The sequence below is a fragment of the Pinus tabuliformis genome, chromosome 3_2 (assembly GCF_031772625.1).
Source record: "Pinus tabuliformis cultivar Carrire ecotype Pingquan chromosome 3_2, CPIR1, whole genome shotgun sequence".
NCBI lineage: Eukaryota > Viridiplantae > Streptophyta > Pinopsida > Pinales > Pinaceae > Pinus > Pinus tabuliformis.
The window spans coordinates 164,437,509-164,465,221 of NC_142302.1; the positions used below are offsets into that span (position 1 = coordinate 164,437,509).

General features: G+C 38.0%; 1 pseudogene; it reads left to right on the forward strand.

Moving 5' to 3' along the window:
• Positions 1-8,560: 8,560 nt before the first annotated feature.
• On the forward strand, positions 8,561-9,547 carry LOC149180313 (26S proteasome non-ATPase regulatory subunit 13 homolog B pseudogene; annotated as a pseudogene).
• The last annotated feature ends 18,166 nt before the right edge of the window (positions 9,548-27,713 follow it).

Below are 27,713 nucleotides of genomic sequence, written 5' to 3' on the forward strand. Positions count from 1 at the left end.
TAGTTGATGTGTGAATGCATGGTACATGCATTGCTTTATTTGGTTCATTTTTTGTCATTGCCATGGGTTTTACCAGGTATGACAATGAGTTCAGCCTTTCCTTTTCATTTCTGGATAACCATGGTGTGATGGGATTCTTTTCTCGATTGAGCTTTGGATTACCGAAAGGTTTTTGGAATCGGGTGAGATTGTCTTAGGAAAATTCCCATGGGTTGGAGGTGGAGGTGTTTTAATCTTTGAGAAGCCCTCAACAAGTGGGTGGAGACAGAAGAATTCCTGAAGGTATTGATGAAGAAACTCTGAGGCATCCAAGCTTTTTTTGGGCTTAGTGCTCTCTTGACCAGTTTTGGCAAGATCATGATAGCCTAAGGTTGGAGGTGGTTTAATCTATGGGAAGCCCCGGATGTTTATGTCTTGAGATCCCGTGTTCATGCTTGGAAAATGGCATAGGGGTGATTGCTTGAAAGAAAGATTTGGTTCAGCCCAATCTATTATCGGGTGATACGTCGAAGTCCCTAACTTGGTTGGATTTGCATAAGTTAATAATATTTGTTTTCCCTTTGTAATCTATGAGTACTTGTAATTGTTATTCTATTTATTTGATGGTTGTTATGTCATGGTTAATAATATGGTTATGTGTTGGTTATAAGCATGGATTTGCAATGTACTATAGTTATGTCATGTTCAGGATTTGATAAGTGTTTGATGGTTAATGAATGCATGGGCTAACAAATGTTATTTTAGCTATTATGAGTGGGCATTAGACCTTATTGGTGATTCTCATACAATTTTCAGACTCCTATGTTTAGATATGCATTCATGACCTGTAGATTACATGTTCACCATATGTTTGATAAAATGATTGTCATGGTTAGGCCTATTTAGGTTAAGTCCTTATTCAAGTTTTGTATGATTAGCCTTGTCTTCAATTCATTTATCATTCTGGAAAGTATCGAGAAGCTTTGGGCAATGGTTTTGAGGTTGGCCTGGAATTGTGGCTTAGATCTTGGGACCACACCCTCTGAACTGGAGAATTTGAGCTGCAACTGCAAGGAGGCAGTGTTGTGCATGCAGTTGCAGGGTCACAACTACACTCACGCATGCTTTTGCATGCAATTGGGAGTCCAATTCATTTAAAAAACTATCCAACTCTAGGTTTGGTCACATGGGTGGTTCTCTGGCCCCTTGGTGTCCTGTAAACCTTGTAGGTTGCAGTTTGTGGTCAATAAGTCTCAGTTTTTTTCCCAACTTCGATAACTTAAGCTTGGAGGTCGGGTCATGTCATAGTAACTCTTCATCTCATGTTTACCCTAGTAGGCCGGTGAAATTGGGTAAATGTGGGTGGGGGTGTTACACTAAAACTACTGCAAAACCGAATACCTCTTCAAGACTTCAACATCCTCAACAACATTTCCTTTGTCACTAGAAATATGAACTGCAAACAATACACACCCTTTTCCGCTACTGCACTTTTCCTGCATAGTTGTAACCATTCTCACTGACGTAGCCTTCTTCTTACCTTGCAAGATTCTCTTCTCTCCTTCATCATCCATACACTCAATAGCCTTGTAATAGCAATCTAACTTAGTCCTGTGAATGTACAGCCAGTCCATACCCAACAACATATTGTATGATCCCAACAGAAGCAAATTTAGATGTGTTGATGTAGACATAACGTTCGGCTCAAATGCACAAGATCTCACCCAATGATGAACTCTTTTTTTGGTACTTGTAGTCAACTGCACCAACAAAGACTCTACATGCACTTTTTTATTCAAGCAACACGATCATGACATTTATAACTATATTTATATCCAGGGTCAATCAAAATAGAAATAACTTGATAATAAAGCTTACCTTCCATCTCGATAATAGATTCCTAATGATTAGCCTTCTTATTATCTAATGTTGCATAAATCCGAGGAATACTCTGTCCAACACCCCCAACTGTTTTTGCCTCATGATCATTGTAAATCTGAGGTTTTCCCCCCTGATGTTGTGGACAATCTCTCTTGTGATGCTCTCCACCACAATTCCAACACTTCAAATTCTTCCTGCCATCACCCTTGTTCTGCTCCTCAGGCTTAAATCCATTTCCTCTGTCAACTATATTGAATTTCTTGTACAACATTGCATTCTCCTTTTTACCTACATCCCAAGCTCTTCCTTGCTTCTTATTCCCTTTCCTCTTAGTCTTATCATTACCTTTCCAACCCTGCTTAAGCTCCAACTTACGCTTAGATTTCTCATAACAATGTTTCAATTTCCCAATTACTTCCTCCAATGTCTGAGGCTCATCAAATTCAATCTAATCCTTAAATGTTCACGACAATCCACTAACAAATCTTTGAACTTTCATCTTCTCATCCTTAAGAGGAGGTAGATACATCAATAACTCCAAAAACTTAGTTGTATACTCTTCGTCTATCATAAAACCCATCTTCAATTTGTAGAACTTCTTACCCTTATTGTCATAGTATCTCTCTGACAAGTACTTCTTTCTGAAAAGTCTCTTGAAGTCATGCCAACTCAACTTCTTTGTCTTGATACCTATCACACGCTTCACATCTTCCCACTAGATCTTCGCTTTTCCTTTGAGACTGAAGATAACTATCCTGGCTTTCATGTTTTCTATATAGTCATGTAACTCGAAGAACTTCTTCATCCCAAGCAACCATACTTTTGCATCTTCTAATTTCTTCAACTCTCCATCAAATGAAAGAGTCTTGGATTTCTCAAACTCATCTGGAAAATATTGCTTCTCATTCCTCCTATATGGATGATGACAATGATGACCATGCTACCTATATGAACCAAAACTAGAATAGAACTTGTGTTCGTTGCGACAAACACCCTCCAAAATTTTGCCTACACTCGAATTTTGGAGCCTATTGTGGATCTTCCAATTGGTCATTCTATAGTCACTTCTTGGTTGGTAATGCTTTGTTAATATTTCGACCTGCCTTCTTGGATTTTCAATGTAAAAGCTACCTGCTTACACATTCTTAGTGCGTAATGAATTCATGAGCCCATTCTTTCACGCAATCTTGAACAGGCCAAGCGCAGTCCGTCAAGACAATTTTTGTGCTACGCTCAACCCATGTTGATAGATAGTGCACATGTTCATTGACAATCTCTCACTTTCAGTTGTGTTAGTACTTCTATTTTAGTGAGTTTTTCAAACTGTCTCTTTTGTGCACATTCGCTTTTGCAAGTGTCATTTTCATGTTTTCAACTGTTGATTTTGCCTTTTTTCACTCTAATTAGTGTCATTTTCATGTTAGCTTCACTCTAGTATGTGTCGCTTTCACCGTCATTCGCATATTGCAAGTGTTGTTCGCTCTTTTCTTTCCATATCGCATGTGTCGTTTTTGGGCATGGGAAGTGTCACTTATCACGTAAACCAGAGTTTTGGCTTGTTTTAAGGGGAAATATTTGTGATAATGAGTTGTTCCTATCATGTAGACATGTTTTCACACTCATTTCCAAAGTTTCAAGCATTGTCGCACAAGTGTCGCCACTTTCGTCACAAAGTATATCTTTTGTGTCGCACTTGGTAGGAGTCGTCGCAAAGTTGTTGCATTGAGGAAGGCATGTTGTTCATATGTTCTAAGTGTTCCTTGTCATGTCATCAAGTGATCTAAGTGTGTGATCATGCTCAGAGTCTCTTTTTCTCATCTTCATCTCACTGATCCAACACTTAGTCCAAATTGGGAAAACTCCAAGACCGTGCCAATCAGCTTCATTTTGCCTAGCCTAAACTGCACACTACGCAATCTCATCCCTCTTGCAACATCCTTGTCCCTTGGCACTGCACAATGCACAGTCTCTTCCTTCCAGTATTGTACCTGCATAATTATAGTGCTCAAATGGAGCCTCAAACCTCCAAAACTGCACAAATTCTTTCTCTTGCCCAGTCAGTACTGTGCATTGCACAGTCTCAAGGCTTAGGGCTCAACCCTAAGCTTCGAAACTGCGCAATTATGCAAGCACCTAGCCTCCCTGACTCTGAGAACTATGCAGTGGGAAAACTCTAGGCTCAAGCCTCTAGATTGAGTCCTTGAGTCCCTCAACTACGTAATACCTCTGCCCAAGCCTCTATAACTTCGCATTCCGCAGTCACAATTCTTAAACCTCTAGACCGAGTCCTTGAGTCTCTCAAATGCACAATGTCTTGGAATCTGTCCTTCCAGCACTGCACAGTGGACATCTTCAAGCCTTAAGCCCCAACCTTGAGCTCTTAAGCCCCTCAAACTGTACAATCTCTTGAACCTAGCCATCATGAACTGCGCATTACACAGTCTCAAGTCTCAATCCTGGACCTTGGCCTCTAGAACTGAGCAATCCTCAACTATTCACTCAACCAGTCACCAATTCCAACCCTAACGGGTGAGTTCATGAAATATGTTAGGTTAGGGGTTTTCAGACTAATGTTGGCTTGTCATGAATGGTTTTTAGTTGCAGGTACTCTATCTTATCATGACAGGATGATGATGGAGGAAAAGGAGAAGGATACCATGCTAGAAGACACATATGAAGCTGAAGGGATAAGATGATCATCAAGTGAGAAGACAAAGGAACACCATATTACAACAGAAGATCAAATATCAGGATTGCGTGAAGGCTCCATCTAACTCACAACCCTTTAGATGGTGGATATAAAGAACAAAGCATATCTCTCATGATGATGGAGCATTGCACATCTCTTATTGAAGACAAAGTAGTTGCAAAGAGCGGCTTGACATTGTCATGTCATCAATGTCAAGGCATGGTCATCATGTGCCACATCATTTGTGGATTATGTAAATTCTATGTTGGAAAATGTAATGTAAAGTGGAAGTCCAAGAGTCATCCATGTAATATGAAAAGTCATGTGGGAGTCGAAAGGTCATAGAGAATTCAAACAGTCATGAGGGTAGCTCAAGAGTCACATGGGAGGTGAATGATCACCCCGTTTGTTATATATACATCGTCATTGTACATGCAAAGGAATTTTCAGTTTGGCTACTGCTACCAAGCATTGGAGAGGAAGATAGTTGTTTTAGAGGAGCAAGTGACCTATTGGGGCTAGTGGTGTTTGTTATTTTGATGTATCTTGGAACTTTACTTGATTCAAAATCTCATTGAGACAACACACTTTCATGCATATATTGTCAATATTCTAAGATTGTTCTTTGAATGTTTGTGATGTATGTTGTTCCCATATGTACTAAGGAAATTGAACTATTTCAGTGGCTTTGGTACTTATCTTGTTAAAGGTGTGTTGTAGTTGCTTTAACAATCGTTACTTCCTTGTGAACTATGTCGTTGGTTGATCAACAACTCATTCTTATGTATGTGCTTGTCTGCCTTTTCTAGATTACTACTATTACTTATCTTTAAAGGGCCCACTTTCTCATCCCTTTCGGTAAAAGGACCTTGATACTTTTCTCAATTGAGCATTTCGCAAGGCATACTCACTTTCTGATCCAAAAATACATGTGTTGCACTATCTTGTGTTGAGCTTTGTATCCAAGGCAAGTCTACAAGGATATATGTTAGTTGGGTCGATACTCTGGCTAGGTATCCTACTCCAAATGGTGTGAGGTCTAATTGAGACTTCACACCGGGGATACTGCCTTGGTTGACGGATTTCCAACATTATCAATAGAACCTATAACCACTACCTCTCATGTCATGTATATATAACCATCTGCCACCTCTAACTATTTCATCCCTATTTGACCTATGTCCTCCATGAGACCTGCTACCATATGCCTTCTTAGTCATGTCCTTTTGTCCATAACTAATTTGTGGTTGTCCCTATCTCTGCAAATCTAATAAACTTTGAAGAATCACTGCATTAGTCTCTGCTTTCTTTTCATGTGCCCTGACAAGTCTTTCCTATGACTGAATGATCCTATCATTATCCACCTTAGAACTTCTTATCTCTACCTTTAAACATCTCAAGGTATCTGCTATGTCAGTAGAGTACTCTTCTCTTTGTTGCTCATCTAATCTATAAGGAAGGTTATGTGAATTGTAATCCACCATCTTTCTTATCATCTCTAATCTTATACTTCCTGCAAACATACCATGTTAGATAAACCAAATATAAATGTAATCAGCATACCTCAGTGAAGTTCAAGTGAGGCTATCCCATATGCACAATTAATTAGGATTAGCACAACATATGTATATATAATGAAATCAACATATCAACTGCCACAACATCAACATTATACCAACGTCATCATGATGATGTAAACCAAAACAATGAACATCACAATGCATTCATAACAAACACATCGAAAACTAATATGCATGTATAACAATCACATCCCACTCATCCAGTCCAAGTGTTTGAACCTGGAAGCTCTGATACCAATTTGTAACCACCCTTCCCACATTTACCCAATTTCTCTGACCTTCCAGGGTAAACATGTGACAACGAGTTACTATGCCATGACCCAATCTCCAAGCTCCAGTTAAGGAAGTGGGGCCTACAAATTGACTACAAACTAACAACTCACAACATCCTCATGGATACAGGACACTCAAGGCCCAGAGAACCACCCTAGGTGACCAAACCATGAGTTGGGGCTCCTTTTCACTGACCTAGACTCCCAATTGCATGCATGACAAGGCTTGGGTGCAGTTATAGGCCTCCAATCGTATGCACAACATTGCCTCCATGTGGTTGTGACCTAATTTGCCTAGTTTAAAGGGTACACTCCCGATATATGAGCCACAATTCCAGACCACCCTCTAAATCACTACCCGGAATTGATTTAGACTTTCCAGAATCATAATAGACATGAAAATAAAGCTAAACATTCAAACTTGGAGGAAAAACTTGTCGTATACTGCCTATAACACACTATACATTTCATAAAACACATGGAAAACATGTAAGATATAGGTCATGAGTGCATATATGATCATAATAGTTTGAGATTCATCTGATAATCACCAAGAAATCCCTATGCCATCTCCACATAGTTGCAACAATGCTATTAGTCCATGCATTCATCAACCAATCGATAACTAAATGATTCATGACAAGAGCCATAGATAATACTCATCATATAACCAACATATAGCCAAAAAATAATCATCATAAAGATCATGGCAACTCAACCATAATATCACCAATATAATGACTACAAATACTCATGGTTTACAATAGGAAAATGTCTCGTATTAACATATGAAAATACCAATGGGGTCAGGGACTTCGACGTACCACCCGACCATAAATTAGGCTGAACCAAATCTCTCTTTCAACCAATCAGCCCCGTGCCATATTCCAATCATGAATGTGGGATCTCATGGAATAAACCAAAACAAAACCAAACCAGGGTTTCCAGAGGACAAACCACCTCAACCCTCAACCATAGTGATTCCACATCCACAGTTGGACATCACTAACACCAATTAGATTGGTCTCTACCCGAGTTGTCCAGGGCTCCAGGAACTATTAACTCAACCCACAACCTTCCAGGGCTCCAGGAAATATTAACTCAACCCACAAGCTTCCAGGGCTCTAGAGAGTTTTTCCAACCAAGTTCGAGGGACTAGTAACTCAACCCACCAAGGGCTCCAAAGTGTTTGTCCCAACATAGGCTCTAGGATTAGTAATTGAACCCAAGATGTTTCAGGGCTTCCAAAGCATTTGTTCCAACCCACAACCATAAGGAATTATGAGCACCAATCAAAAAAACAATCAAGTGGAAAAACCCACAACTCCATGTCTATCCAGGAAATGGCAAGACAACGCTAAAACACTATCAATCCAGGCAAATTCCCATGCCAATGACAACACATAACCAGAAATCATATGCATACACCATGCATCCATCAATTAGCAAGGAAATCACAAATGCAACATGTTACCTGCAAAGTAATCTAGTAGTAGCTGGTCATCCAATTGTTTCCTTGCGCGTCCTGATTTCCTTTGTCTTCTTTCTCCAAATCAAATGTATGTCAAAGTTATCCAAGAAGGCTCCAAGAATACTCTAAGTGTGCAAAAGTATGAGATAATGAGATAATAGAAGAGAGCTCCAAAACTGAACTGACAGAAGATTAATCAGCCAAAAGCTAACAACTAATCCTCAAAAGCCTTTTTATCATTGAGGCCTCTATTTTCTTCATTTTCCTTCATTTTTCAATTTCCTTCTCATGCAAAATTGTGTCTCTTCACCATCCTTTTCTCCCATTTTCCTTTATTTCATAAATAAAATGCCAATTAATGCCACTTTACCAATTTCCATAGCCATTAATTAATCACCAGTGACATCCATCACCATGTTTTTCCCAACATTCATCTTGGAATACATGTCCCATGACCTTGGTCATATTTTATTTACATAGAAAATCAATGAGGGGTTGTTACACAATGCATTATAAAGGCAAAAATGGCAATGGAATGATATGCATAACAAAATGATAATGCTATGTCGAGAACACTACGTTAAGCAAGGGAACAAATAATGGAACGGACGGCAAGGGATTTAGAGATTTCACATCCCAACATTTTGTGTTTCCTTAAGGTTTTTTCTTTGCAAATTTGTGTTTGTAAATGGTTGCACTAAAGTATCTGGAAATACAGAGGGAAATCCAACTCGAATTGGATGAACGGTAAAATGCATTGGCTGATCTCTAGGTTCACAAGTTGTGACACCAACTCATTCTCAAGCTTGAACAATTTGTAGCCCTAAAAAAATTTTGGGATGTAAACAGAAATGGAAGTTACTATCAATAACTTAAAGAGAGTAATCTAGAAGCTTCGTGCCACAAGGGATACACAAATTGAAGAACCAATACTATATGTTAGAATGCAAATAAATGCATTAAAACTTGAACAAAGTGAACAGAAAGAATGTAAAAAGCTACGAGTTGAGGGAAAAAATACATTAGACAATATCACTGCTATAGATCCTTCTGTTTATGCAAACTACCATTGGGTCTCATCTTAGTATCATAAGTTGAGACAAGAATTTGTTGAGTTTTATAAAAGTGTGCTTTTGTTTATGGCTTATACCACTGTAGAGTCTCTTTCGAAACCAGACAAGCTAAATTTAATAGTTGACTTGTCTCTTTTTGCATTACTTGGAGATAACATATACATCTTTGGAGAACTGTTGGCACATCCAATTGTGAAGAGTCTTTTGGGTATGAGTGTAGAGTGGTTATACTATATTTTACAAGCATTTAATGTTGGTGACTTAGCTCGATATCAATAAATACGTCATGTTCGTAGGGATTCCCTCAACACACAACCGACACTTGTAGAGAGTGAGAAAGAGTTGTTGGAAAAGATTAATATCATGTGCTTGATGGAGATCATGGTATCAGGAGGCAGAGGTATATTTTTTTTGGACAAACAGGAGACAAGAAAATCCCATTGAATATCATTGTAGACACAACCAAATTATCAATTGAAGATGTTGAGTATCTCTAGATGAAAATCCTTTCTTTTCATTTAATTAAAGGAGTTATTTCCTGGAGTACTGTTAACATTTTATTGCCAGCAATGTTTTCATTGGAGCAAGGGTGGTGGAGATGAGTATAATTGAAATGTTCATTGGTCAAGAATTGAGTATAATTGCAAGGTTCATATATAGTTGCACTAGTTGGAAGAGTGTTCAAGTCATGGAAAGCGTTCAAGCTATGGAGAATTGAAATTATTTGCAATACAATATTTATTATGTTTTAGACAAGGTGACATGGAATTGAATATCTCGTTGTAGATCAACTTGAAGCTAACCCTATATATTTGATTATTATTATGTCAATTTCATATTATATGACACACCTAACTAAATTTTTGGGAGCCTCGAAGTCTGTTCGTGAAATGGTGCCTTCTAAAATCTTATCTAAAGAGGTTGTTTTGAGGGAAAAGACTTGCATCTGACAAGGGTCATCAATATGTTGCATTATTTATTTAAATGCTTAAAGGATATTCAATAATGTGATAAATCATAAAAGAAGCTCTTCCTTAGACCTTGCGCTCGTTCTGAAGAGAGAATGTATTAATTATTTTGTGTAGTTGTTTTATTTCTTTGTAGATATGACCAATAGTATTGCCTTTGGATGGAATGAATATTTTTTATTCTTGTGGCATGTGATTTATTTCTTGCATCTATCCAAATAATTTATTGGAGATTACCTCATAATTATGTTATGATTGTTGAACCATGAAAAGCTTTGAACTTGAGTGAGTTATGTTTGTCAAAGTACCATTATGGGCAACATTGTGGGATTTTTTTCTTACCCACTTGTCATTGATGTCAAAGGGGGAGATAAGTAGAGGTAAGGGGAAACAAGGAGAAATATTTCTCAGGACAAAGTGGGGAGGACGAATGTGTTGCCATAAATTCCAAAGGGGGAGATTGTTGGAATTGTTGTCATTGATGGTAAAGGAACAATAGTAGCAACAAGGAAAAGGAGAAGTAACAGGATTAGCAAAGGTACGCAGTAAGGTATGCAAGGTATGCAGGAGAAATAAGGAAAAGGAGAAGTAATAGGGCCAACAAAGGTATGTTTTAAAGCATGCAAGGCATGCATGAGCAACAAGGCAAAAGAGAAGTAATAGTATCAAGAAAGGTATGTAGTAACACGATTAGCAAAGGTATGTAGTAGCAACAAAGAAGCGGTAACATGATCAACAAAGGTATTGTTATGCCTTGGAGAATAGATTTTTAAAGCTTGCTTTCATATGTTTGTTATGTTGCAAAGGGTGTTGGTGAAAGGTTTCTTGTGATTACATATGTTGATTGGTGTTGATTAGTGAGGTAGATTATGTGCATATGGAATATTGGCTAATGGTCTGCATGTATGCATATGATGATTGAGATGTTGTGATGCAAGAAAATTGTTGTGATGCAAGACAAAGGCAAGACTCCATGACATACAAGGAAAGACTGAAGGCTGCAGAGGCAATGGCATGAAGAAGTAGTGATACAAGATGGTATAGAACAAATATATGGCTTTGGAGAGTGATGCATTGCTTTCGTATGTTGCGTGCATATTGCTTGCATTGGAAAGTGAAATTTTTTACATGTGTTATGATGTTATAATGTGTTGCTTGCTTGCATATTTTTGCATTATGTTGGTGTATTTAATCATTACAGGTGACTGAAAATAATATTTGAGCACTTATTTGTGTTTTAATATTCAAAATATGAAGAGTTTGGAAACAAATGAGTCGAAGGTAAAGAGTCAAACTTGTTCACTTCGTATTCTTATGTGGAATACAAACATCCATCAAACTATGTTTATAAAAAATGTGATTTTGGAAGGAAGAAATAAATTAAATGTTAGAGAGTCAAAGAGCATGTGAGAGTTGATTGTTCGTGAGTTACCTAGCACATATGAAGTTGATGTGAAGCATATTTGAAGGGGAGAAGAGACAGAGATAATGATGTAGGTATGGAGAATTGATGACTAGGTAAATCAGCATGTTGTTTCTTGTATGTATTAGGGTATTATAGTCTCCTTTCAAGTTTGAGACTGATAAAGAACAAGTTGTAGCCTGTTGAGGTAGGAGCCTCCTATGGGTTATAGCCTGCAAAAAACTTATGGGAGTTGGAGCTTCGTTGCATGTTGTAGCTTAGAGAAAATTTGAGGTAATAACCTCTTGTAGGTTGGAGCCTACAAAAAATCAGATGTAATAAGGGAGTAGGAGCTTTCCTTTGCATCACAACAATAACAAAATTGTGGTTTTCTCCCTTTATGGGTTTCCACTTATATATGGTGTCCATATGTGTTGTTATTATGTACTGATGTGATGTTTTGGTTTAATTATTATTTGTTGATCACATATTAAATTTGTTGGTCATTATGTGTTAATCTGCCCATTTAATGTTTCAATTCATTAGTTAAACGAAAAAAAAAAAAAATTAATGTCCATGAATGTACTAAACGGATTCACCCCCTCACTCTCAGTTTAGTCAAGTTTTCATCACACTGCATTATGCGCACTACCCCTTCGTAGTACCCTTGTGTAGCTTTGGTGTGTAACCATTTTGCACAGGTACTTTGATGTATGAGCTTTTTTTATATGATAGTTATTGCATTCTCCTTTTAATTGGATAGTCAAATGCTTCCTTCTGCTTTGGTGGATTGTAGCCTCTAACACAATCTTTAAACATAGCTTCTGATGGATTGTTTACTGGTTCAAGTTGTTCTTAGTGCATGCACTATACAATTTCAATTCATGACAACGCATGTGAAAATTAGTGTTGACGCTTAGCACAATAGTTAGGGATATGAGCTCAAGACTATGGTTTGAAAATGCACATTGTGCTTGTGATGGGCTTGAAGATGGATAACTCTTTGAGCGCACATGGTTTTTGTGATATATGGCCTCTTAAATTTGGTGTTACATTATAGTTGGTGTCTATCTCAATGCTCAAGCTTCGATACTCTACCTCTACCTCTATGATGTGTTGGAGTTTGATCCTTGTGCGTGGAGTCTCATCACACTTACAGTGGAGGTTGAATATACTAAGTCTTGCCACTAGATGCCATGTTTAGTAACATATAAGTTTCCTCTTCACAATTTTGGCACAATGCTTGTGTGGGATTTCACTGCAACGCTTTACCTTGCGTGACACCTAGAATCACTTCTCATCAGACTTTATTTTCCCACCTTCCAATAGTGCATGCTAGCCAACGCAATAGTTAAAGACAAGGTTTCAAGACTAGAGTCATGGTAATATACAATGCACTTACCTATGATGTCTTGCAATGAATTATATGCACATTACCTATAACGTTTACCCTTTGTTCACGGTGCATGTATTATTGCCTCTCACTACAACCTATATCATCATAACTTCATGTATATTACCACTCCTTGCATAACATTGATATAATTGCCCGTGCATTAATGGTGTATGGAATTTCAATGCAACATTTGTCGGATTTGTAATGCGATGTTGTCATACCTTTGAAATGATTCCTATAATGCTTTCAACATATGGTGATGTTTTGAATAATTTCATGATGTGATTCCTTTGAACATATGATTTCCACACAACTCTTTACTGTGTCATCACTCGTTTGAATCAAGTTTGTGCAACTTATCTATCATCCAAGGTATTGAATGTTCCATTCACGAATTACCATGTCGCGTAATGCCATGGTTTGGATATAATCCATGTGGTTTTCATTTATGCTCTATTGCACTATAACGTCAATGTGTGTTGCTTGTGTAATTTAGTATGTAGTCTTGCGTTATCTACTCTCTTATGTCTCCAATGCACTCCTTTACATAAGCATGCAACCTTTGAATATAGTCTCCAACACCTTACTTATTGGTTCACATTGTTTTCAGTGCATTGTTAGTCACGTGAATGCATTACTATACCTGCCTTTTACAATAAATTTTCAACAAAACTCGTATGGAGCCTTGGCAACACTTAATGTAAATTGTTGACATCTAATAATAACAACATTACAAGTGTATCTTTTGGATAATTTACACGTTTCATTGTCTAATTTAACTACACCCTCGTAGATATTTAGAGTGTGTTGTTCATCACCAAGCACTTTAATCCTTGTGTGCTTCCTTCATTCATGGTACATTATTGACCCCTTTATGGCATTATATGATCTGTACTCAAATGCTCACCCTGCATTTCATAACGTAATGCAAGTTTGTAAGATTATGGATAAGAATATGAGCTTGTACAATAAATAATAGGAAGAAAAACAATAGTCTAATGGAACATATAAGTTTCACAAATTAAATTGTTACACAGTTGAAATAATCTTTCAAATAATTTTGCAAATACAACTAACAAGAATGCTTCAAAGAGCCTCCTTTGAAAAAATATTGTGGAATGCAGAAATGTGGAACTTTGAATAATTAATTTTCCATACATATACAAAACCCTATCTTTACAAAATTTGACACTCAAGCACATGAACAGACTTGAAAATTGGAGGTGACATTGGTAGGAAATGTGATTCCCAATATGGAGCAATAATATGGCACAAGTTCCATGTAATACTTATGAGAATGCATCCTAGGGGTCGAGGATTAAGGGAAAACATGGTTGGGACATTCATCATGATAGTACAGGGTTTTAAAGATGTAAGGAAAAGACGAAAACTTCATAAAACCTAATGCATTAAAGAAGTTGAGGATCATGGCTCGATATGGTTATCATCATAAGATACCTGCCTGTCATTTGAAATGAATGGAAAAGAGTATGTAATGCTTGAAATTCCTCATAAAAGTAGCAACACAACAAACCCTAATGCACATAGAGGAACAAGAACCAAGATGAATAAATGCAAATACAAGTAATATGCATTGTGAAGATTTGTACATTGGCAGGGTTCAATGGCGGCTAGGACATTGGATGATCTAACCAATTCAAAGACATAACCCTAACCATTGGATCCTTGAAAAGCTAAGTGGGGTCCAAAATTTGAATATCGTCGAAAAAAATTTGGTGTTGTTGGAGAGGTTGGAACAAATGGTGAACCATTAATAGAATCAACATCTTTGCCTTAGTCCCTTCAATAGTTTAAGTCTTAAAATTGAAGTGAGGAAGTATGGAACTAGGTACTATGGGTACCACTTGAGTTATTTGACCAGTCATAGATACACTATTTATTTTTCTCCAAAGCTAGGTCTTGTTATTCTTAAAACACCACATCAAGAGTTCACAATAGTCAATATTTAACAATGACATAGAGAACGTGACAAAGGGCTTATTATATTCTGATTTTTAAAGTGAGTTCATGGTGTTTCTCTACTCCCAACAAGCTTTTTCAGTACCCTAAGTGGAGCCACTTAAGAAATCACGAGCATTGCTTCGCCTGCAAGGTTTAGTAACCTGTCAAAGTTGTTTGCTTCTCCTCTTCGTGTAGGAGGCCTTTATCTTCTTTCAACCTTTAGTTTATTTTTCTTTTGGATGCACTTGGCATAATTTATTCAGACTTTCAATACACGAGGGTGAAAGAGGGATCCCAACTTATTTGATGGGAAATAGAGGTTGTCTCATGCCATATTTTTGTATCATGTCTCCAACTGTCAAGTGGACATTGAATGTAACATCCCTGGTTAAAAATCCATGTAAAAATATATAAGGCCATGGATGATGGGACACGTATTCCAAGCTTAATGGTGGGGGAAACATCCTAGTGGGTGTTGATTTAGTTTATTATGGCTAAGGGAATTAGTAAAGGCAATGGCTAAATATTTGCAAAGGCATGAGGCATTTATTGGCATTTTATTTATGAAAATAATGAAAATTAGGAGAAAAGGGAGGTGAAAGGCCATAGGTTGCATGTGAGGAGGAAATTGAAGGAAAATAATGGAAAATGAAGAAAATGGATGCCTCATTGATAAAAAGGATTCCGAGGATCAGTTGGTAATATTTTGACAGGTTTTGGGGGTGCTCTCTTCTATTCTCTCTCTCTCATACTTTTGGATACTTGGAGTTTTCTTGGAACACTCTTGGAGGATGTGGCATACTTGGAATTTTGGAGCAAGGAGGCAAAAGAAAAGAAGGAAAGCGCAAGAGGGTACCGAGATCGGCAACTACAACAATTTTTCTTGCAGGTACCGAGTTGCATGTATGTTTTCCTCACTGGTTTTGGCATGCATGGCACATGCATGTGGTTTCTTGGTTATGATATGTCACTAACATAGAGGATTGCCTGGATTGACAATGGATTTCCTAGCCTTTCCATTTCCTGGATAGCCATGGTGATTGTGGGTTTATTTTAGCTTTTTTTTGGTTGGTTATCATGTTTCCTCTAGCTTGGGTTGAGTTATTAGTTTGTGGAAGACTTTGCTAGACGAATGCTCTGGAAGCCCTGTAACGACTTGGGTTGAGTTACTAGTCCTGGAAGCCCTGGTTGGAAAAATTCTCTAGAAGCCCTGTAATAGCTTGGGTTGAGTTACTAGTCCTGGAAGCCTTGGTTGGAAAAACGCTCTGAAATCCCTTGGTGGGTTAAGTTACTAGTCCTGGAAGCCTTGGTTGGACAAATGCTCTAGAAGCTCAAAAAGTGTTGTGGGTTGAGTTATTAGTCCTAGAAGCCTTTGTTGGACAAACACTTTGGAGCTCGGTGGAAGCCGTGGATTGAGATACTAGTCCTGGGAGCCGGGTTGGAAAAAACGCTCTGGAGCCCTCGAAGGCTAGGATGGAGACCAATCTGATGATGGTTTTGTGATGTCCGGCCATGAGGTGGAATCATTGTTTGATGGGTTGAGGTGGATGGCCTCTGGAAGCCCTGGATGACTTTTGATTGATGTGTTCTATGAGATCCCACATTCATGCTTGGAATATGGCACGAGGGTGAATGGAAGAAGAGAGATTTGGCTCAACCATTCTACAGTCAGATGGAACGTGGAAGTCCCATCCCGAGTTTGGATTTTGCATCATTAATGAAAGGTTATTTCTCCTTGTATCTCTATGAGAATTATGATGGATTATATGTGGTTTATATGGTTGTGATTTCATGGATAATTATGTCCCTATTATGCTAGTTATTTACATGTTTTATGCCAATAGCCATGTGTGGCTCTCATCATGTTCTTACTTGTTACTGAGTGATCAATGTATCTATGAATTATTGGATGAAGTGGAAACTAATGTGATAAGGAGACAATGCTTCATGGCGAATCTCAGATAAGTATGAGACCCTTATGCTCAGATTTGTTACTTACATCTGTAGGTTGCATATTTACTAAGTGTTTGACAAATTGCGTGTCATGGCTAGTAGGGGTCCAATCAAGATCTTGAACAAGTGCCTTGTTTAGTATTGTCATTTCCATGTTATTTTACTGATTTGAAGAGATGGTTCAATTCTAGGCAATGACTTGGGCTTTGGGCCTGAAAAAGTGGCTCAACTCTCGGAGTCGTTGGCATAGCACTAACAAATTGGGTCTCTGGTTGTTCGCAGGCAAGCTTGTGAGAGCGACTATAGGGTTACAGTCACATGCATGCCTTGTCATGGGAGCGACTTTGGGTTTAATTCATTTAAATGCTAGGTTAACTTAGGGATTGGGCACGTGGAGTGGTGGATTAGCTCATGGGGGTCCTGAATCACTTGAGGGAGGTTTGTGTGTTTTGTTTCAATTGATTCCATTTCCTTAAGGTTACCTAGGAGGTTGAATGTTGGGTCCCTATAATACTAGTGATTACCCCATTACTATTGTAGTTATACCCCTTATTTATATTGTTGTGCCCCTATTACCCCCATATTGTTATTTCTGTGCCCCTTAGAATCCCTCTATTGTTATTTTTGTGGCTTTATATTATTATTGTTAGGTCGGCTGGATTATATTGTGACTCCTTAGACTCCTATATATAGAAAGGAGGTTTTGTCATTTGTATATCCAAGAATTGTTCATTCATGTAATGTAAAGGAGGTTGCCCCCTCGAAGAGGCTGAATTCTAAGGCGTGGATTTATCTTTTCTATCTTTTCTTGAGCTGGTTTCATAACATTTGGTATCAGAGCTTTGGATTCTAGGGTTTCGCTGCTCCAAACAGGTCATCGTGGCATTTTCGCTATAACTTTTTTTCTGTGACGTTTCAGAAGTCGCAAAAAAAACCCATTTGAGAAAATTGGCGCTGAACCTTGGGTCCGAATTTCAGAGTTTTTTGCACGATATTTTCGGAGATGTGATCTGAGGAAGTTGGGCTTCTTGCAGACTCCTGAATTACATTCAAAACAGGTGACCTGGGGAAAATCGTCATAACTCTCTCTCTGAGGATCGGATTGAAATTTCGTAAAAAGGTACAGAAATAGGACGGACTGTAGTTTCCTGTATGTGTGTTTCAGATTCAAAGGTTGAAACAGTGACTCGTGGCACGTCGTACAAGTTCACTCTACTGAACCAGTCTAAAAGCAAGTCACTGTGGGAGATTTCACATAACTCTTCCTTGGAGAATCCAATTTGGCTCAGACTTGTGGCATTGGAAAGAGGACACAGAAGTCTACTGCAGATAGCAATTTTAGAACTGGATGATTTGAAATTACAGAGATACATCAGATTCAATATCAGGCTTCTATAAAGTGAAAAAAGGTGTGTAGTTTTTTTTAAATTTTTATGTAAGCTTGGTTTAACGGAATTCAAAGGGCATAGTAAAGCATTATTATCGGTAACTGATGCCCCGAGGAAAGAAAATGCAAACACCTAGTAAGGAACCTGAAAGCTCTAGCATGACTCATGAAGAAGAAGAAGAAATGCTACATGATATATCAAAATTACAAGAACAAGTGCAACAAATGTCACGCTCACAAAAGCTAACAGAAGCTAAGATAAGTGGCGTGGAATCTAAGATAAAGGGAATGGAAGCTAAGATGGATGATTCGAAGAGAGACATGGCAGATTTGAAGATAGATTTGAAGACAGATATGGAAGAATTGAAGAAGTTGCTACAAGAAAGTGTCACTAATGGTGAAAAGGTAGTAAAGGAAACTCATGATGAGAACAAAAGAAATGTTAATCATGATACCATAGACGCTAATGTTGGATCGAAGATTCACCATGTTCCAAAAATCGATATGAGGAAGTTTGATGGCAAGGATCCCGCCACATGGATATTACAGATGGAGCAATTCTTCGATCTCAATAATGTGCAAAACACACAAAAGGTACGTATGGCAACTTTATATTTGGAACCAAATCAGTTTGTATGGTATCAATGGCTTTGTTCTCGTAAAAAATTTATCACTTGGGAAATTTTTACGGAAGAATTGATAGCACATTATGAGGATACAAAAAGCAACACTTTTTTTAGCCAATTGATAAGTCTCAAACAAAAGGGTTCAATAATGGAGCACATTGAGGAGTTCCAAAAATTGAACATAAGGGTAAAAGATATTCCAGAGGAGCATAGGATTGATGTGTTCATAGGGTCTTTAAAGGATAATATCCAACATGATGTGCGCCTTTGGGAACCTGATTCATTAGAGAAGGCATTCAGGTTAGCAAGAAAAATGGAAAGCAAAATTATGGCAACTAGGAAGCATACCATTCACAACTATAAAGACGGAAGTGTTGTTGCCCATAGTCTTCCACAACCTACAAGGTTGACACCACAACAATTGGAAGAAAAAAGAGCAAAAGGGCTTTGTTACAATTGTGATAGCAAATACACAAAAGGTCATAAGTGTGCTGAGAAGAAATTATTCTACATAGATTGTGAAGAGGAAGAAGAAAAGGAGCAAGAAAGGTCAAAAGAAGAGGATATATTCCAGGAACAAAGCCTAGATGAAGAACAAATAAATCCGACCATATCTTGTAATGCATTGGCGGGAATTACCACTCCTCAAACCATCAAGATAGAAGGACAAATCAAGAAGAAAAAGGTAATAGTGTTGATTGATTCAGGAAGCACCCACAATTTTATTCATTGTAGGGTAGCAAAAGAATTGAATTGCTTCCTATATCCAGCACCAGAGTGTCAAGTGATGATTGCAAATGGAGGAACAATAAATTGTTCTGGAAAGTGCCATAATATCAAGCTATCCATGGGAGAATATGTATTGACTAGCCCAATGCTTTCCATTCCAATGGGAGGTGCTGATGTTGTACTAGGAGTCCAATGGCTACAATCCTTGGGTACAATAGCTTTTAATTTTCAAGAACTTTTCATGAAATTTTCTGTGGAAGGAAAGGAAGTTGAATTAAGGGGTATTGCAGGGAAACCAGGAAAGATAATCAGCTCTAATGGCATGACAAAGCTTCTAAAAAAGGAGCAAAGAGGTGTTTCCACATTGGAATCATCTATTTCTCCAGATCTCCAAAAAGTCCTGGACAATCATTCCAAGGTATTTGAGACTCCCAAAGGTCTCCCACCTATGCGTGATCATGATCATGCTATTCATCTGATTCCAGGAAGTGTTCCTCCAAACATCAGGCCGTACAGATATCCATATGTCCAAAAAAGTGAAATTGAACGTATGGTTGCAGAAATGCTAGAGGCTGGTATAATTCAACAGAGTCAAAGTTCTTTCTCAGCTCCAGTAGTATTGGTGCACAAGAAGGATGGATCATGGCGCATGTGTCCAGATTATAGGGAGCTCAACAAGCTCACTATTAAAGATAAGTTCCCCATTCCTGTTATTGATGAATTACTGGATGAATTGCATGGATCAATTTACTTCACCAAGTTGGATCTTCATTCGGGATATCATCAAATCAGAATGAAGATTGAAGACATTCCGAAAACAGCATTTAGAACTCATGAGGGTCATTATGAATTTTTGGTCATGCCTTTTGGCCTTACCAATGCACCTTCAACATTTCAAGGTTTGATGAATTCAATTTTCAAACCATTCCTTAGAAAATTTGTGTTAGTATTTTTTGATGATATACTAATCTACAGCAAGTCTTGGAAGGATCATGTTGAACATGTTGACAATGTGCTACAACTATTGGAGGAGAAACAATTATATGCAAAAAGATCCAAATGTTTCTTTGGAGTCCAGGAGGTGGAATATTTGGGTCATATTGTATCTCATGAAGGAGTTAAGGTAGACCCTAGCAAAATTAAAGCCATTAAGGAATGGAAAATTCCCACATCCATAAAGCATCTGCGAGGATTTCTTGGGTTGACAGGGTATTATCGCAAGTTCGTTAAGAATTATGGGAGAATAGCAGCACCTCTAACAACATTATTGAAGAAAGATTCATTTTCATGGACTCCAGAAGCAACAAAGGCCTTTAAACATCTTAAAGAGGCAATGTGCCAAGCACCGGTCTTAGCTACACCGGACTTCACAAAAACCTTTATTGTGGAATGTGATGCTTCAGGAAATTGGTGCTGTTTTAATGCAAGATGAAAGACCCATTGCTTTTGAAAGTCGTCCAATCAAGGGAAAGTTTTTAAGCAAAGCTATTTATGAGAAGGAAATGTTGGCAATACTCCATGCACTTAAGAAATGGCGACCCTACCTAATGGGAAGACACTTCAAGGTAAAAACGGATCATGATAGCCTTAAATACTTTTTAGAACAAAGATTATCCTCTGAAGAGCAACAAAAGTGGGTCACAAAGATGTTGGGTTATGACTTTGAAATCATCTACAAAAAAGGGAAGCAAAATGTGGTGGCAGATGCACTCTCAAGAAAGGATGAGGATATGGAAGCATTGTTGTGTGCCATTTCTATTATCCAACCAGATTGGATAAACGAAGCAAAGGAGGAATGGAAGAATGACGAAGAAGTGTGGGCACTTATTCGAAAGCTACAACAAGATTCCAGTACTTCTGATACATTTAGCTGGCAAAATGATTCGTTATGGTACAAAGATCGCTTATACCTCTGTAAGAATTCCCAGCTAAAACAAAAGATTCTTATGGAATTGCACACTTCTCCCTTAGGAGGGCACTCAGGATTTTTAAAAACTTACCACAGGGTTAAGAAGGAATTTTTTTGGGATGGCCTTAAATCAGATATTCAAAAGTTTGTGGCGGAATGTTTGGTTTGCCAACAAAATAAAGTTGAAACAATTAAGACACCGGGTCTATTACAACCTTTATCCATTCCAAGCCAACGTTGGGAGGAGGTTTCAATGGATTTTATCACAGGTTTACCCAAGTCTGAGGGAAAGAGTGTCATCATGGTGGTAGTTGACAGACTTACCAAGTATGCACACTTTTGTGCATTATCACATCCATTTAAAGCCAGTACAGTTTCTACTGCATTTATGGAAACAGTTCAAAAGCTACATGGAAACCCAAAGATTATTGTAAGTGACAGAGATCCCATTTTCACTGGAAATTTTTGGACAAAATTATTTTCTTGTCTTGGTACTCAGTTAGCTCATAGCTCATCTTATCATCCTCAATCTGATGGGCAAACTGAGATAGTAAACAAATGTTTGGAAGGATATCTTCGTTGCTTTGTATCTGATAAACAGACACAATGGGTCAAATGGTTGCCTCTGGCTGAATGGTGGTATAACACTTCCTTCCATACAGCAACAAAAATGACCCCATTTATGGCACTTTATGGGTACCAACCACCATCAATCACATCATATTTAAGAGAAAATTCTAAGGTTCAGGCAGTGGAACATCACATCGAACATCAACAACAAGTCCTCCAACTCTTAAAGGATAACCTCGTGTTGGCACAAAATAGAATGAAACAACAGGCAGATCAACATCGCAGTGAAAGAAGTTTTGATGTAGGTGATTGGGTATTCCTACGGCTACAACCATATAAGCAAATGTCCCTAAAGCAAGCTAAGAAGGATAATAAATTATCACCAAAGTATTATGGTCCGTACAAGGTGTTGGAAAAGATTGGTACTATGGCATACAAATTGGAGCTTCTTGCAGCTTCTCGATTGCACCCAGTTTTCCATGTTTCATGTTTAAAGAAGGTTATAGGCGACAAGCTCCCAGTTCAAACAATATTGCCAGAACTTGACGAGGAAGGAAAAATTATATTGGAACCAGAAGCAGTCACAGAAACAAGAACTCGACAGCTACGAAATCGATCAATTTCAGAGTATCTTATCAAGTGGAAGAACTTATCCGCTGAAGATTCCACATGGGAGGATGAGAATTTTATGCAGAAGTATCCAGAACTGCTCAAGCGTTGAGGAAAACACTTTTTTGAAGGAGAGGGGCATGTTGGGTCCCTATAATACTAGTGATTACCCCATTACTATTGTAGTTATACCCCTTATTTATATTGTTGTGCCCCTATTACCCCCATATTGTTATTTCTATGCCCCTTAGAATCCCTCTATTGTTATTTTTGTGGCTTTATATTATTATTGTTAGGTCGGCTAGATTATATTGTGACTCCTTAGACTCCTATATATAGAAAGGAGGTTTTGTCATTTGTATATCCAAGAATTGTTCATTTATGTAATGTAAAGGAGGTTGCCCCCTCGAAGAGGCTGAATTCTAAGGCGTGGATTTATCTTTTCTATCTTTTCTTGAGCTGGTTTCATAACATTGAATCATATCATAGTAGCCTCTCATCGCATGTTTACCTCGGCTAGTTGGTTGCTTGGGTAGATGTGGGAGGAGGGTGTTAAAGAGTGGTATCATAGCATGGTTGCACTCTCCTTGGGATGTGTGTTGATCATGCTTTCATGTTGGTTGCATATGTGTTTTGTATGGATGTAGTCCATGTGCTTGTTTCATTTGCATGGTGTTGATCATGGTTGTAGTGATGTCACGATTTGAAGGTTGAAGGTGTTGATGTGGAGTATGTCTGCATGTGCGTATGATCGATTATGCATTGTTATGCACGTCAGTGTTCACATGTTATCAAATACACGTGAGGTGGTTGTTGTTGTCATGCATGAGGTCATGGTTTGTGTAGTTGATATGGTCATGCACTGATGACTGGACTCTAGCTAGAATGGTGTGTATATGGTTTTGCACTCATCTGTTATATGTCTATATGTAGTTATTATACATGTATAGTCATGGTTATAGTTATGCCTGAATAGTAGGTCAAAAATGCCTTGTGAGGTCATGGTATGCAATTTAGGTCATCGTGGTGCTATTGGTTGTTGTGATGCTAATGTGTTAGCTTAGATAGTGTAGGAGATGCAGACCATCTTAATGAGGTTGCAACATTAGACTTTGGGGTAAGCCCAGATCATCATACAGGTATTGTATGTTTGGCATGCAGGTATGTAAGTTAAGGATTGTCATATGCATTAGGTTTATATACATTAGGTTTATGTAGATGTCTTTTGATGTTATGGTTACATTCATGATAGATGTTAGTTGATTAGTGTAGTTATATGCACATGTGTTGGATAGTCAAGAATGATAGTAACATGTAGTTGTATGCATTGCTATTGTTGTTTTATATTAGATAACCTTATGATTATGTTATATGTTGTTGTTGAGTATGTTATAGATTAACTTCTTGTTGTTATATGATAGTTAGTCTGACGATTAGGTTATATGTTGTCAATGAGTGTAATATATAGCTTATTGTTGTTATATGCTATTAACTTGATGATTAGGGTTATTTCATTGAGATCTTGATGTTATAATTTGGATTGGTCATATGCGTGATGGTTATGTTCATTGCATTGAAGATCTTGATGTTATATCTGTTATGTTAACCTAGTTTGACCTATGCATATGGTTATAGTTATGATATTCAGGTATGGGTCAACATATTTGTGATATGATGTTGCACTAATCTTGATTGACTTTACATATGTGTGAATGATAATTGTGTATGAGTTATGATGTAAACATGTTAGCTAGTCACTATTTTGGATATCATTCTTATTTATGTTTTAGTTAATATCTCGTGAAGTTATGTCATGCTAACTAGATTGATTGTTCAGAAAAAGATAGTCTCCCCTAAGATACACTAAGATATGAGTTTGCTTATGTAGTATACTTGGTGCTTCATTCTTGATTATGTTGTCTATTTGGTGTTGAGTGTTTGGTGTCTATTATGTCATATAGTTGATTTATTTCACATGGTATGTTTGCAAGTTGGTTGAAAGTTTGATGAGTTGCATAATATGAGTATGTGTTCCAATGATCTTGTTTTAAGACGATTTCACTAACACATATGTGTTGAGATAGTTGACATGTACTTGAGTGTAATTAGGTTATATTTGTAGCACAATGTATTATGACTGATGACTATGAGTTGACTATGGATTATGACATGATTGTTAGTCTTGGTAAGGATTTATTTTAAATTGATAGATATGATTGTCTTGGCATTTGGAACATGTGGTTGACATGTGTGAGCAGTTGCAGGGTAACATGCTAGGTATTACCATGACAAGGTAATAGTTGATGTGTTTACATAACTAACAGTTGGATGATGTGACATTGCAAGTAAGCCTCAATTGCAACAAGGTAAAAAGGTAAAAGGAAGGAATTGAGCAAGAATTACTTTGGCTATGTTTGAAAATATTAATTCCAAACGAATGAGTGCTTTGCATACATGAAGACTTCTTAACCTTGATTTTGTCTGACATTATGTGCTATAGTCATGAACATGTGCTTGATAAGTGTATTAGATAGTCTCTAGTTGCAGGTGGATCTGTTAAGGGAATTGGAGTCCCTTGAGAGATGGCTTGGATGTGTTCAATTGGAAGCAACATGCTTAGTACAACAAGGTAAGTTAAATGGTATATTGCTATATTTATTTATGCACTGACAATTATGTGTTTATGGTAGTATGATGCAGGGAATTGCATGGCAAGAGAGATTGCCACGAAATCTTGAAGAAGGCTCGAGTTGAATTTTCCTTGGGAACCATGGGGATTGAGTCATGGTGTTTGTTGTTAGTCTTGTGATTTTGATCTTTTGGTTCTTTGTTGTTCTTGATTTCGGTTTTGTTTGCGTCTTGTGCATGGCCATGCCACTTGGGTCGTAGTGTCGTTATTGGTTTCATGGTTTACTTCTTGATTGTTTCTCGTCTTGCCTTTTATGTTTTGAGTGTCTTGGGAATTGGTTGGGGAAGAGGAAAGTTGATGGAGATCAGGGATAGGTGTGTGGCACCCAACAGGTAATGTAAGAACACATATCAAACTCTATGCATGGGTAAGCACAACAGAAGGTAAGCCTATGACAGACGGTTGGACTAGTTGGGTCCACTGTGGTAAATAGATGGTGGTAGTACGGACATGAGATGGACCTGAGATGTCAGATGGCTTGACTATGTTGGGCATGGTGGTTCTCAATGTTGTGCATGAATAAAGGAAGTTCTCTTAACCTTGACATTGTTATCTGGTAATTATGTTATGATCATGATTATGTTGATGTTTATATATGTATACATGTATGTATGTATGTATCTGTCTATGTCACTATCTGACAGGGTCATCAGGAATCGTCCTTGTGGAGGAATGATTTCTTATGCAGGCGAATGGCATGAAGAGGTTCATGGTCTTACGAGGAATTAATTGAGAAGACTAGTCTTGACAAATACATGAGGTCAATATCATGTGGTTATGAGTTGATATTATGTGATTATATTATGTCTATGTTATGGACATGTTAGACCAAGGGATACATCAACGAAATGAAAGCAGTGTGGTTTGTGGCATGCTAGGACACGCATGGATAAGACGTTGTAAGTAAGGTCTCTTGGTAGAGGTAGTGTGGTTTTGGATGTGTGGTATTATTGTTGTGCATATGTCATACATGTTGTACATGTGTGCATCTGTGATGATTGTGCGCATGCATTATTGTGCATATATAGTGTGTGTACATGTTGTTTATGCAATATTATGTACAAGGTGGTACAAATAGTGTTGTGTGCATATGGTGCTCTGTGCATGTTGGATATGCAGTGTTGTGTACAGATGATGCTATGTACATGTTGGATATGCAGTGCTATGTACATGTGGTGTTGCGTGCATGTTGTACATGTGGTGTTATGTACATATGGTGTGCATGATTGTACAAGTGGTGTTGTGTGCATGTGGTGTTGTGTACATGTTGTACAAGTGGTGTTGTGTGCAGGTGGTGTTGTGTACATGTCATGCATGAGGCATTGTGTACATGTGGTGTCGCATACATGTCATGCGTGTGGTATTATGTACACATTGTACAAGTGGTGTAGTGTACATGTGGCGTTGTGTACACATTGTGCAGATGGCGTCGTGTACATGTGATGTCGTGCACACGTTGTGCAGGTGGTGCTATGTACATATTGTACATATGGTACTGGTGCACGTGTGGTATTGTGTGCATGTCATACATGCTGTGTTGAGAGCATGTGATACTAGGTATGTGCATTTTGTAGGTGCATGTATTGTGTGGTGTGGTACATCGGGTATAGATGTATTGTGTTGTGTTGTACGCCTAGTGTAGGTGTATGTATTGCTTTATGCACTGGATGTAGGTGTATGTATTGTATTGTATACATTGGGTGTAGGTGCATGTATTGCTTGGACTTGTATGTCGTGTGTGGTCGTATGTGTGTGATGCACACTATGTATATGTGCACCTGGTTGAGGAGAAGGCTCTAGGTGTTTGTCGAGTGTGGTAACCGATCTGGTGTGCATACGAAATAAGAACAAAGGCAGAAGTAAGGATTGATGAAGGATAAGTATCTGTATTTTATTTCAGCCTTATTATACATGTGGTTTGTGATTATGGTTTATGATGATTGTGGGTGATCTATGATTCTGGTATATGATGATTACATGTGAATTATGATTATGGTTTATGATGGTTACATGTGATTTATAATTTTGATGGTTATGTTTTGAGCTAACCTGATGTGATATTTTTATACATGTTGCTTTGGTTAATATGCTAGTTTGACTTGTTGTGACAGGAAGCGAACAGGATCGCCAATGTACCTTATTGACTAGCTACCAATGAGGTATGATGTGAATTTATTTCAATTTATTTTAAATCTAATGGAAGTTATGTGCTTGGTAGAGGAAGAACAGAAAATTTTCGGTTGGGTGGTTGAAACTGACTGCAAGTATTAACAACAACAACAACAAAAGAAATTGGAACATGCAACAGTATGTTGGCAAAGCACTTTAGGAGCAGGGCCACTGTGGGACATTGGTACCCAATAGTGTCCATTGATTTCCATGAGCATGCTATGACCAGTATGATGGTTTTGAGGCAGGGATATGCCTTGGTTTTTGTATCTTCTAATGCGAGGAAGCCTTGCCAAGGGATGGACTGCCCAAGATGGGGGTGCCAACGGAACTTGGAAGGTGAGTGACTACACGAAAGGGGTGACCAGATTGCCCGAGGGACTGTGTAGCAGAGAAGGG